Raw genomic sequence first — 11,939 nt, forward strand, 5'->3', positions numbered from 1 at the left:
CATCTCCCAGCCTCCTGCCCAGTGTTAGGGGCGCTGTGCTCTGTACCCAACACATCCCCCATCTCCCAGCCCCTCTGCCCAGCGTTAGGGGCTCTGTGCTCTCTACCCTACACATCCCCCATCTTCCAGCCCTCCTGCCTGGCGTTAGGGGGTGCGGTGCTCTGTACCCTACACATCCCCCATTTCCCAGCCCTTCTGTCCAGCGTTAGGGGCTCTGTGCTCTGTACCCTACACATCCCCCATCTCCCAGCCCTCCTGCCCGGTTTTAGGGGGCACTGTGCTCTGTATCCTACACACCCCCATCTCCCAGCCCTCCTGCCCGGTGTTAGGGGTGCTGTGCTCTGTACCCTACTGTCATAAAAAGATAGTAGGAGTTAATAGAACAGAAGTACTTTATATCTCTTTTTTGCCTGTAAAGGGTTAACAAGATCAGTGAGCCTGGCTGTCACCTGACCAGAAGACCAATCAAGGGACAGGATACTTTCAAATCTTGAGGGAGAGAAGTTTTTGTGTGTGCTGTTAGTTTTTGGTGGTTGTTTTCTCTGGGTTCTGAGAGTGACCAGATGTGCAACCAGGTTTCTCTCCATTCTCTCTGATACAATCTCTCATATGTCCAGAATAGTAAGTACTAAGTAGATAAAGCGAGTTAGGCTTATGTTTGTTTTCTTTATTTGCAAATATGTATTTGGCTGGAAGGAGTTCAAATTTGTATTTTGCTAAAAGGATTTTAATTTGTACTTCTATACTTAGGCTGGGAGGGTATTCCCAGTGTCTATAGCTGAAAGACCCTGTAACATATTCCATCTTAAATTTACAAAGATAATTTTTACGGTTTTTTCCTTCTATAATTAAAAGCTTTTCTTGTTTAAGAACCTGATTGTTTTTTTATTCTGGTGAGACCCCAGGGGACTGGGTCTGGATCCACCAGGGAATTGGTGGGGAGAAAGGAGGGAAGGGGGAGAGAGAGGTTAATTTTCTCTCTGTGTTAGGATTACTTTCTCTCTCAGGGAGAGTCTGGGAGGGGGAAAGAGAAGGAGGGGGGAAGGTGAATTGTTCTCTCTGTTTTGAGATTCAAGGAGTTTGAATCACAGTGATCTTCCAGCGTAACCCAGGGAGGGGAAGCCTGGGAAAGGCAGCGGTGAGGGAAAGGGTTTACTTCCCTTGTGTTAAGATCCAGAGGGTCTGGGTCTTGGGGTTCCCTGGGCAAGGTTTTGGGGGGACCAGAGTGTACCAGGCACTGGAATTCCTGGTTGGTGGCAGTGCTACAAGTACTAAGCAGGTAATTGAGCTTAGAGGAATTCATGCTGGTACCCCATCTTTTGGACGCTAAGGTTCAGAGTGGGGAATTATACCATGACACCTACACATCTCCCAGCCCTCCTGCCCGGCATTAGGGGGCACTGTGCTCTGTATCCTACACATCCCCCATCTCCCAGCCCTCCTGCCTGGCGTTAGGGGGCACTGTGCTCTGTATCCTACACATCCCCCATCTCCCAGCCCTCCTGCCCGGCATTAGGGGGTGCTATGCTCTGTACCCTACACATCTCCTAGCTCTCCTGCCTGGCATTAGGCACTTTCTAGTGTCTGTGAACTTACTGGATGTTCCAGAGTCTATCAGCGCATGCTGGGTGCAACATGCTGTGGGTATCGACAGGGCCTAACGCTGGAACCTGACCTGAAGGTGGGATTGGCCGCTGTTCTGGTGGTTAGGACACAGGCAGGTAGTAGAGGGGTTCTGCTTGGGGGCCTGATTCTGCTTTTCTGTCTGGCCGCATCCCCGCCTGTCTCCCCAGACTCACCATAGTACAGCACTTAGGGGCACCTGCTGGCAAAGTGGCCTCGATCCCCACCATGCAGGCAGGGATCATTCAGCTGGTGATAGCCCTTATCTCGAGCCCCGAGCACCTGTGTATCATGGCTGCCTGCAGGGGTTCAGGGCCAGCAACTGCCTAGGGAGAGGGAACAGGGCCTGGCTAGGCAGTGGCTCAAACTGGTGAGTGGTAGTTTGGATTCCCAGCAAGCTGTAGGGGTGCAACACGGGGTGGGGGACACACCAGCCTCAGCCAGTTCATATCAACCTTGTCCCTGAGGTCTCAGTAGAAATGGGGATGTTCACCTGGCAGCACGTGGGTGTGAAGGACTGGAGAGGGAGGTGGCGGACGTGCCCTTTTGATGTCTGTGCCTGAGTGCACAGGGAGAGCAGGGACGCAGGGTCTGCTCCGTCGTACAGCTGGCAAACATCTGTGACCCGCATGCCGTCGGTGCACACGCTCCTACAGTGGAACGTCTACAGGCACAGCCCAGCCTGAAGAATGCCAGCTCCCGTGTAAGGGAAGTCACCGGTTTTTTACAAGAGCTGGAAACTGACACTGGATAAGCCAGGAACTCCTGATCAACACTTTCGTCCCTCCAGAAGACCGACCCATCTAGTGCAGAGAATGGGGGGAGAAAGGCTGAGCTGAAGTTAGATTCATGCTCTGCAGGATGCTGGAGCGCCCTCATGCTCTAGCTGAAGATGGCCTGGGAGTTCCCAGCATTGTCCTACCTGCTATTTGCCTCTGGGAGCCCTTGCCCCGCAGCCTGGCCTGTCTGTTCTCAGGGGCCGTGTGCTGCCAGGTGCACATACCCAGAGCGGAGTCCCTTGTTTAATGCCAGGGGACTTGGACTGGGAAGGAAATGTACTGCCATGCCAAGCCTGGGAACGGGCTGGTGATAAGGCCCTGGGGTGCCTGGCATGTCAGTTCCCAGCGGGGTCGGGAGCCAAGTGCCTCCTGGAGCCAGAGAAGAGTCAGCGAAAGAGCCCACAGTGGCAGCAGGAGCTGTGTGTGCCTCAGCTCTTCCGTGCCGGTGAGTGAGCACCTCCTGGGTGGGCAGAGGGGGCTGCAAAAATGGCCAGGGCCATTGTGGTAGGGCCTGGCCCCACTGGGAGTTGGGTGGCAAGACCAGGGTGTCACTGGGGGGAGAAGACTCCATAGACCTTGAACTGCTCTGGGCTGCCATGAGATGGAGAGACAAGAAAACCCTAGCAGCGGGGAATGGCCCCTCCTGCTGGCAGCAGCTGCAGCCTCTAGAGCTGATTGGGGCATTAGGGACGGTGGCAGAAGCATCAGGTGGAGACTGACTGAATTGCCCACCCTGATCCGTCACGCTGCAGGGTTGGAGGATGTTTTCCACCCATCAAAGGGGATGGTCAGTGCACGGTGGGTTGTAAAAGCCTAGGATTGCAGGGGATTGGCCAGAGCATGAGGTGCAGGGGAGGCACACTTGTCCCAGCACAGGGCATTGGGGAGGAGGCGGCTGATGATGGGACCCCAGTGCCTGCCCAGGTTACACCTGATGGCTCTGGCTGGCTGTTGGTGGCAGGAGAGGCAGTCAGAGGAAGCAGAACAGGCAGGCCCTGGGTCCCCATATCCCACACAGACTGGGCAACTGTTCCCTCTCCTGCAGCGAGGACCAGACTGATTCATTGCCAATCCCTCTGCTCCCTCCAGCAATGGCTGGAGAGCAGGAACACCACTCATGACCTGACATCGTCCCTCCTTCCAGGTGTGGCACTCCCCAAATCCCCAAGCTGAGCCTGCATGCTGGGTGGGGAAGTGGGGTGGCTGCTGGGAACCAGGGCTCTGACTGGATCTTTGCTGCGCTGGGCAGCAAAGAAGTGGGGAAGCCAGGGATCTCTGTGCCAGACCCTGCTGTGCATCAGGGCTGCTCCCCTGCTGGGGCAGGAGTTGGGGCAAGGGTTTTCTCTAATATCTTTGTCACCCACCTTGCAGCTTGGCAATCCCAGGTATTACCACCACTCTTTCTTTAATCAGATTCACCATCACCTTCTAATGCCTCTTGCTTTATGGGGCCAGACTCAGAGGAGAAAGAGGTCCTGTACTACATGGATGCCTTTCTCACAAGCAATGAACAGGTACTAAGAGCCCTCCTCTGACCTGTCAGCTAGTGCCCTGTCCACATGCACCACCCACCCTTCTCCGGAAGATGCATGAATTCTAAGTCCAGACGGAACCATTGTGACCTCTTTTTAACACAGACCAGAGACCTGTCCCCAAATCATTCCTGTTTAAACTACAGCATCTTAAAAACGTCCCATCTTGAGTTACAAAAGGTCACCCTCCATGCCCCTTGCTCAGTTGTTCCAATGCTCTATTACTTTCTCTGTTAAAAACCTACATTTCCAGTTTGAATTTGTCTAGCTTCAATTTCCAGCCCCTTGTGGACTTGTGCCCACTGGATTTGGCCAGTCCCCAGTGTGACGAGTTGCCCCCCTTCGAGAGCCACCTGATGTACTGGGATACTACTGAGCCCGCCTGTTCTGCCAGCCTGGGACCCCTTTACCTTGTCTTGCTGGGCTCTGCTCACACGCCTTTTCCAACCATACACTCAGGCAGGGCCACGCCCAGCTGCAGAAAGACACAGACCCTGAGGTCAGCTCTGGGAAGACTCAGCTGAAGGGGCTTGTCCCAGTATTGTGGTGCCCACCTCCTTTGGAGTACAGAACCAAAGGTTTTATGAAATTCGCCCCCTGCCTCAATGTGGAGAGGGGTATATACAACTCTTTGCTCCTCCACCCAGTTACTGATTGCACAAACTGGGTTATGGTATCAACAAGAAATAAGATTATTAACTACAAGAGGTAGATTTTAAGTGGTTCTAAGAGATAGCAAACAGAACAAAGCAGATTACCTTAGTAAATAAACACCACATGCAAACTAAGCTTTCCACACTAGATAGATAGGATCTACACTAGCAAATACACACCCTGAGTGAGAAACAGGTTGGCAGATTCTTAAGACACAAGCTGCCTTGGCTTTGCAGCTTGGATTTCCCAGGTTTTCTTACACAAGCTAGGAATCTCTCTCCAGCCTGGGACCATCACTTCTCATAGTTCAATCTTTGTCCCTCAGGTGTTTTCAGGTGTCTTACTGCAGGGAGCATGAGCACCCCCCCATGTCACTGTTTCCCTTTTATCTCCTCTTCCCACCTGCTGGAAAACTCTTTTGCTGCTACCTGGGTCCAACAGCTCCCATTGTGTAGCATTATCTCAGAGAGGTTTCTATCGCGTACAGTTCCTGGAATAACCCTGCTACTTCTGTGCATTTCCTCAATAAGCCATTGTTTGGCTTTTTTACTGTTGTACCTCAAAGGCTGTTTTGAACCTCACAACGTGTTTGAGGAACACATACATACCTGAACTTCATAACTTAACATACAATGATAGCACATACAATCCAATGAGACATTAATGTCTAGCAGATAAAGACTTTTAGAATGATACCTTACAAGTCATTGTACAGAATGTATCCTAATGACATGATAGTGGCGAATGTTGAGGTGTCAGGGTGTCACACCCAGATGTTCCTCCCACTCTGTTAAGCCCCCACTAACACTGTCTGGCTGCTTACCCCCATGTTGCAGTTCCTCTTTGGACACCTACCCCATGAGATCTACTCCTTCTCTTGCCCAGTTTCACACGGAGCTGCCCTGTCCCCCCCAGATAGCATTCGGCATATCAAAGCCTGAGCAGCACAGGGGAGAAGTTTTCTGACATCTCTCCCGCTGGCAGCTCCTTTCCACGCTAACCTTCCTGTTTGTGTCTATTCTTTGCAGGCTGTAGGAGAAGGACAAGAGACTTAAGTTCTTGGATTGCATCAGCATCTTCAGCGGAGCCATCCTCACTAGGAGCTCAGAGAGAAACCTGGCTGCTTTTATCAGCAAAGCCCTGCTAGTGGAAAAGATAAAGGTAAGTAAAATATACACTGAGGCTGTGTTACTTGGCGGGTTTAGTGATTGGCTTGGAGATCTCTGCAGATTTATCTAACTTCAGTTGCCAGTCATTGGATCATGTTAGACATTTGTCTGTCAGACTGAAGAGCCCATTATCAAGTATTTCCTTCCCGTGTAGGTACTTACAGACTGTCATCAAGTCACCCTGTAACTTTGTCTTTGTTAAGCTGAACTGAATGAGCTCCTTGAGTCTCTCACTATCAGGCATGTTTCCCAGTCCTTCAGTCACTCTTGGGGCTGTTCTCTGACCCCTCTACAATTTATCAACATTCTCCTTAAATTGTGGGCACCGGACCTGGACACAGGATCCCAGCAGCGGTCGCACCAGTGCCAAATACAGAGGGAAAATAACCTCTCTAACAACTGGAGATTGCCTTGTTTGTACATCCCAGGATGTCATTAGCCCTTTTCACCCCAGTATCTCCCTTCCCTGAACATGGGACAGCGTGGCTGGTGGGTGGTCCAGTGGTCTGGGGCTCAGCACACCTGGATTCTATTCCCAGTTCTGCAGTGAGACCTTGGACAAGTCATGTCCCCCTCTGTGCCTCAGTTTCCCTCCCATGCCTTGTCTCATCTAGTTAGCTCATGAGTTCTCTGGAGCAGGGACTGGCTCTCACTGTGTGTGCGCAGCACTGGGCACAAGGGGGCCTGATCTCAGGTGGAGTCTCTGGGTGCTAATGCTGATGGAGCCTTTGCAGTGCACTGGCACGTGACACTGGGGCATTGACCACAGACCCTGCACTGTGCTCCCCGGCTGGAGCCCTGCACACCATCAAGCCCACCATAGGAGCTGAGGTACCCAGTGCTCCCTGCCCAGCCCCAGCCAGTGCTGTGTGCAGCCAAACATGCCAGCCTCTTGGAGTGGCCAGTTCTCCAGGGCATTCTCGCCTCTGCTCCTCTCCCATCTTCTGATTCCCCTGGGCACATGGCACCAGGTGATGGCGCTGATGCATGTGGGCTGGCACCAGCTGGTTGGTGGTGGAGGATCCTTCGGTGCCTGGCAACCTCTCCACATGGCCTTATGAAGATGGGGGGGAGGGAGCGAGGGGATTAGGACTGGTCCCCTCTGGGACCCCGGAGGCAATGGTGCTGGGGGAGAGGGGCAGTTGGGTGCTGCTGGAGCAGAGCGACCAGAGTCGCTGCCAGCTGCGTCACACCGGCAGCTCAGCGACCCCCTGTGACTGAGAGGCTGGGCAGGCTGAGCCCTGGCATGTGGCACTGCCTGTGCCATGGGGGGCTCTCTCTCAGTGCCACTGGCACTCTGCTCTGAGCTTCCCAGAAGCCTGCCCATCAGGCATCCAGAGGCAAGGCTGTTCCTAGCAATTCTCGAGCCTTACGCAGCCCCCCTGGGGGGGGAGGCAGGCCTCCATGGGTATAGGTGGGGCTGCCCCAGGCCTCCGCAGGGGGGGAGAGGGACTGGCTTGGGGGGCAGGAAGAAACCACCCCCCAGCTTTCACCAGCGGTGGGCGTGCCCCAAATTTCCTATTGCCCTACGCAGCTGTGTACGTTGAGTATAGGTAAGGATGGCCCTGTATGGAGGGTGGCAGATGCTGCAGGCTGGAGCTTGGCTCTCGCTGTTGGCTCCATAGGTTCCCCAGGAAAGGGAAGGGGAGGCGGGGCAGGCACTGGAGCAGCTCACCCCACTGGGCACTGGCTTCCTGACAGCGGAGCAGGCGATGGTATTGGCCACGATCCTATCTCTGCTGGGGCAGAGGGGGGTGATTTGCGTCAGCAGTGGGCATAGCTGTGTGATGTTATGAGTCTGATCTAATATCTCAGTGAAGGATGACAGGACCAGAAAGAGTTAATTAACTCACAGACTGACCTGACCAATGGCCGAACTTTAGAGACTTCTTAGGAAAATATGTAAATGAATAGAGCTTTGAAATGCAAGTCTGCATTATTAGAGGTAGAAGGGTAGGTGTTTGCTCAGGTCTTGTGATGTAACCAAACAAGTCTTGTCTATTGCGATAGCTTCGATTCAAAGATCAAAAAAGGAATATTAATGTTTAGGAAGGTACTTGAGTGAAATAGTGTTATTGTCTATGTGTCTAATTGGCTGAGCCTTAACTAGTGGGCGGGGCATTCACTCAGGCCAGGGCTTTATAAAGCTGTGCACAAGTGACCAGGGAGCTTAGTGAACAGGAGCTGGTAACAGGGAGTTTTGCAAGGGAGTTCTCCAGGTGAAGGAGGAGCAAATACAGCATCTGTGGGGTAAGTGACTGTCTGCAGTGTGTGTGTTTGTGTTTGTGTTTGGGGGTTACTTGCTGTGTGCTGAGCTTGTGTTTGTCAGTCTGTTTGGTTGTTGTGGTGGTTTGTTTGTTTGAAGGACCGTGTGCTGTAGCTGGCAGTTGGAGGCGGAGCTACCAAGGAAGGTTTGAAAGCTAGAAGCCTCTGGTAATTGGCTGAGCCTTAACCAGTGGGTGGGGCATTCACTCAGGCCAGGGCTTTATAAAGCTGCGCACAAGCAACCAGGGGGCTTAGCGAACAGGAGCTGCTAACAGGGAGTTTCGCAAGGGAGTTTGGAAGGGGAGCAGGAAGGGAGTGGGTGTCCCTTGTTGGTCTCATCTGTGACCCATTGGTCCCCTGAACCTATAAACCAAGCCACATCCAAAACCTTTCTGTTTGAAGCAGAGCAGAGCGGACAGGGAGCTGCAGACGGGAATTTGAGAGAGTTTGACAGATGGAGGCTTACGATGGTTAGGAGGACCCGCAACACCTGTGGCAGCACTGCTTCTGTCTCCTCCACCTGTGCCTGTAGCCAGACAGAGCACCAAAGCATGGATGCTTTTACCCAGATTCTGGTGTGGGTTTGCAAAGACTGTAACTTGCAATTTCCACTTACTGATATCCAGGCTGGGGGTGGCATCCAATGTGAAAGGTGCCTACTGGTGGAATCTCTCAGGCAGCAGGTGGGAGAGCTACAGGAGGAGGTGGCTAGGCTGAAGAACATCCGTATCCATGAGCAATTCCTGGACAGTATCCATGTGGAGACAGCTGACGTAGCTGTCCCAGTTCACAGGACTACTGACACACCAGTGGAGGAGGAGATGGCTCAGGGGGGGCACTGGCAGCCGGTTACTTCTGGCAGCAGGCAGTGCTCCACCCCTGCTGTGAACCCTCCTGCTGTGGTAATAGATAATCGTTATGCTCTTCTTGATACAGGAGAGAAGGAATCACCCCCAACAGTTAAGGAGGGGAAGCCTCGTACCCCTAAGGCTGGGAGGTCTGCTGCCACCACTGATAATAAGAAACGTAGGGTAGTGGTGGTTGGAGACTCTCTGCTGAGGGGGATGGAGACACCCATCTGTCGCCCTGACCGTTCATCCCGGGAGGTATGCTGCCTGCCACAGGCCCGTATCCGAGATGTTACAGAGGCATTGTCGAGGATTATCCGGCCTTCTGACTACTACCCCACGCTACTCATCCATGTGGGCACAAATGATACTGTGAGGTGTGACACTGAGCAGATCAAGAGTGACTACAGGGCTCTGGGAGTACGGGTGAAGGAGTTTGGAGCGCAGATGGTATTCTCTTCAATTCTTCCTGTTGAAGGTAGGGGCCCGGGCAGAGACAGATGCATCGTGGAGGTGAATGCCTGGCTGCGAAGATGGTGTCGCCAGGAGGGCTTTGGCTTCCTCGACCACGGGATGCTATTTGAGGAAGGACTGCTAGGCACAGATGGCATTCACCTTTCGAGGAGGGGAAAGGCCTTATTTGCGCACAGACTGGCTAACCTAGTAAGGAGGGCTTTAAACTAGGTTCGATGGGGATAGGTGAGCAAACCCCACAGGTAAGTGGGGAACAAGACCTGGAAGATGGGCCTAAACAGGAGGGAGCATGGGCTATAATGGCAGAGAGAAAGGAGGGTCAGGGCAAAGCTGGGAGGCAAAATCAAACCAGTATCTTAGATGCCTATATACAAATGCAAGAAGTATGGGTAATAAGCAAGAAGAACTGGAAGTGCTAATAAATAAATACAACTATGACATTGTTGGCATTACTGAAACTTGGTGGGATAATACACATGACTGGAATGTTGGTGTGGATGGGTATAGTTTGCTCAGGAAGGATAGATGGGGGAAAAAGGGAGGAGGTGTTGCCTTATATATTAAAAATGTACACACTTGGACTGAGGTGGAGATGGACATAGGAGATGGAAGTGTTGAGAGTCTCTGGGTTAGGCTAAAAGGGGTAAAAAACATGGGTGATGTCGTGCTGGGAGTCTACTACAGGCCACCTAATCAGGTGGAAGAGGTGGATGAAGCTTTTTTCAAACAACTAACAAAATCATCCAAAGCCCGCCCAAGATTTGGTGGTGATGGGGGACTTCAACTATCCAGATATATGTTGGGGAAAATAACACCGCGGGGCACAGACTATCCAATAAGTTCCTAGACTGCATTGCAGACAACTTTTTATTTCAGAAAGTTGAAAAAGCTACTGGGGGGAAGCTGTTGTAGACTTGATTTTAACAAATAGGGAGGAACTCATTGAGAATTTGAAAGTAGAAGGAAGCTTGGGTGAAAGTGATCATGAAATCATAGAGTTTGCAATTCTAAGGAAGGGTAGAAGGGAGTACAGCAAAATAGAGACAATGGATTTCAGGAAGGCTGATTTTGGTAAGCTCAGAGAGCTGATAGGTAAGGTCCCAGGGGAATCAAGACTGAGGGGAAAAACAACTGAGGAGAGTTGGCAGTTTTTCAAAGGATGCTATTAAGGGCCCAAAAGCAAGCTATTCCGATGGTTAGGAAAGATAGAAAATGTGGCAAAAGACCACCTTGGCTTAACCACGAGATCTTGCGTGACCTACAAAATAAAAAGGCGTCATATAAAAAATGGAAACTAGGTCAGATTACAAAGAATGAATATAGGCAAATAACACAGGAATGCAGAGGCAAGATTAGAAAGGCAAAGCCACAAAATGAGCTCAAACTAGCTATGGGAATAAAGGGAAACAAGAAGACTTTTTATCAATACATTAGAAGCAAGAGGAAGACCAAGGACAGAGTAGGCCCACTGCTCAGTGAGGAGAGGGAAACAGTAATGGGAGACTTGGAAATGGCAGAGATGCTTAATGACTTCTTTGTTTCGGTCTTCACTGAGAAGTCTGAAGGAATGTCCAATATAGTGAATGCTTATGGGAAGAGGGTAGGTTTAGAAGATAAAATAAAAAAAGAGCAAGTAAAAAATCACTTAGAAAAGTTAGATGCCTGCAAGTCACCAGGGCCTGATGGAATGCATCCTAAAATACTCAAGGAGTTAATAGAGGAGGTATCTGAGCCTCTAGCTATTATCTTTGGGAAATCATGGGAGACGGGGGAGATTCCAGAAGACTGGAAAAGGGCAAATATAGTGCCCATCTATAAAAAGGGAAATAAAAACAACCCAGGAAACTACAGGCCAGTTAGTTTAACTTCTGTGCCAGGGAAGATAATGGAGCAAGTAATTAAAGAAATGATCTACAAACACTTGGAAGGTGGTAAGGTGATAGGGAATAGCCAGCATGGATTTGTAAAGAACAAATCGGGTCAAACTAATCTGATAGCATTCTTTGATAGGATAACGAGCCTTGTGGATAAGGGAGAAGCGGTGGATGTGATATATCTAGGCTTTAGTAAGGCATTTGATACGGTCTCGCATGATATTCTTATAGATAAACTAGGAAAGTACAATTTAGATGGGGCTACTATAAGGTGGGTGCATAACTGGCTGGATAACCGTACTCAGAGAGTAGTTATTAATGGCTCACAATCCTGCTGGAAAGGTATAACAAGTGGGGTTCTGCAGGGGTCTGTTTTGGGACCGGCTCTGTTCAATATCTTCATCAACGATTTAGATGTTGGCATAGAAAGTACGCTTATTAAGTTTGCGGACGATATCAAATTGGGAGGGATTGCAACTGCTTTGGAGGACAGGGTCAAAATTCAAAATGATCTGAACAAATTGGAGAAATGGTCTGAGGTAAACAGGATGAAGTTCAATAAAGATAAATGCAAAGTGCTCCACTTAGGAAGGAACAATCAGTTTCACACATACAGAATGGGAGGAGACTGTCTAGGAAGGAGTATGGCAGAAAGAGATCTAGGGGTCATAGTGGATCACAAGCTTAATATGAGTCAACAGTGTGATACTGTTGCAAAAAA

The sequence above is a fragment of the Gopherus evgoodei genome, chromosome 4 (assembly GCF_007399415.2).
Source record: "Gopherus evgoodei ecotype Sinaloan lineage chromosome 4, rGopEvg1_v1.p, whole genome shotgun sequence".
NCBI lineage: Eukaryota > Metazoa > Chordata > Testudines > Testudinidae > Gopherus > Gopherus evgoodei.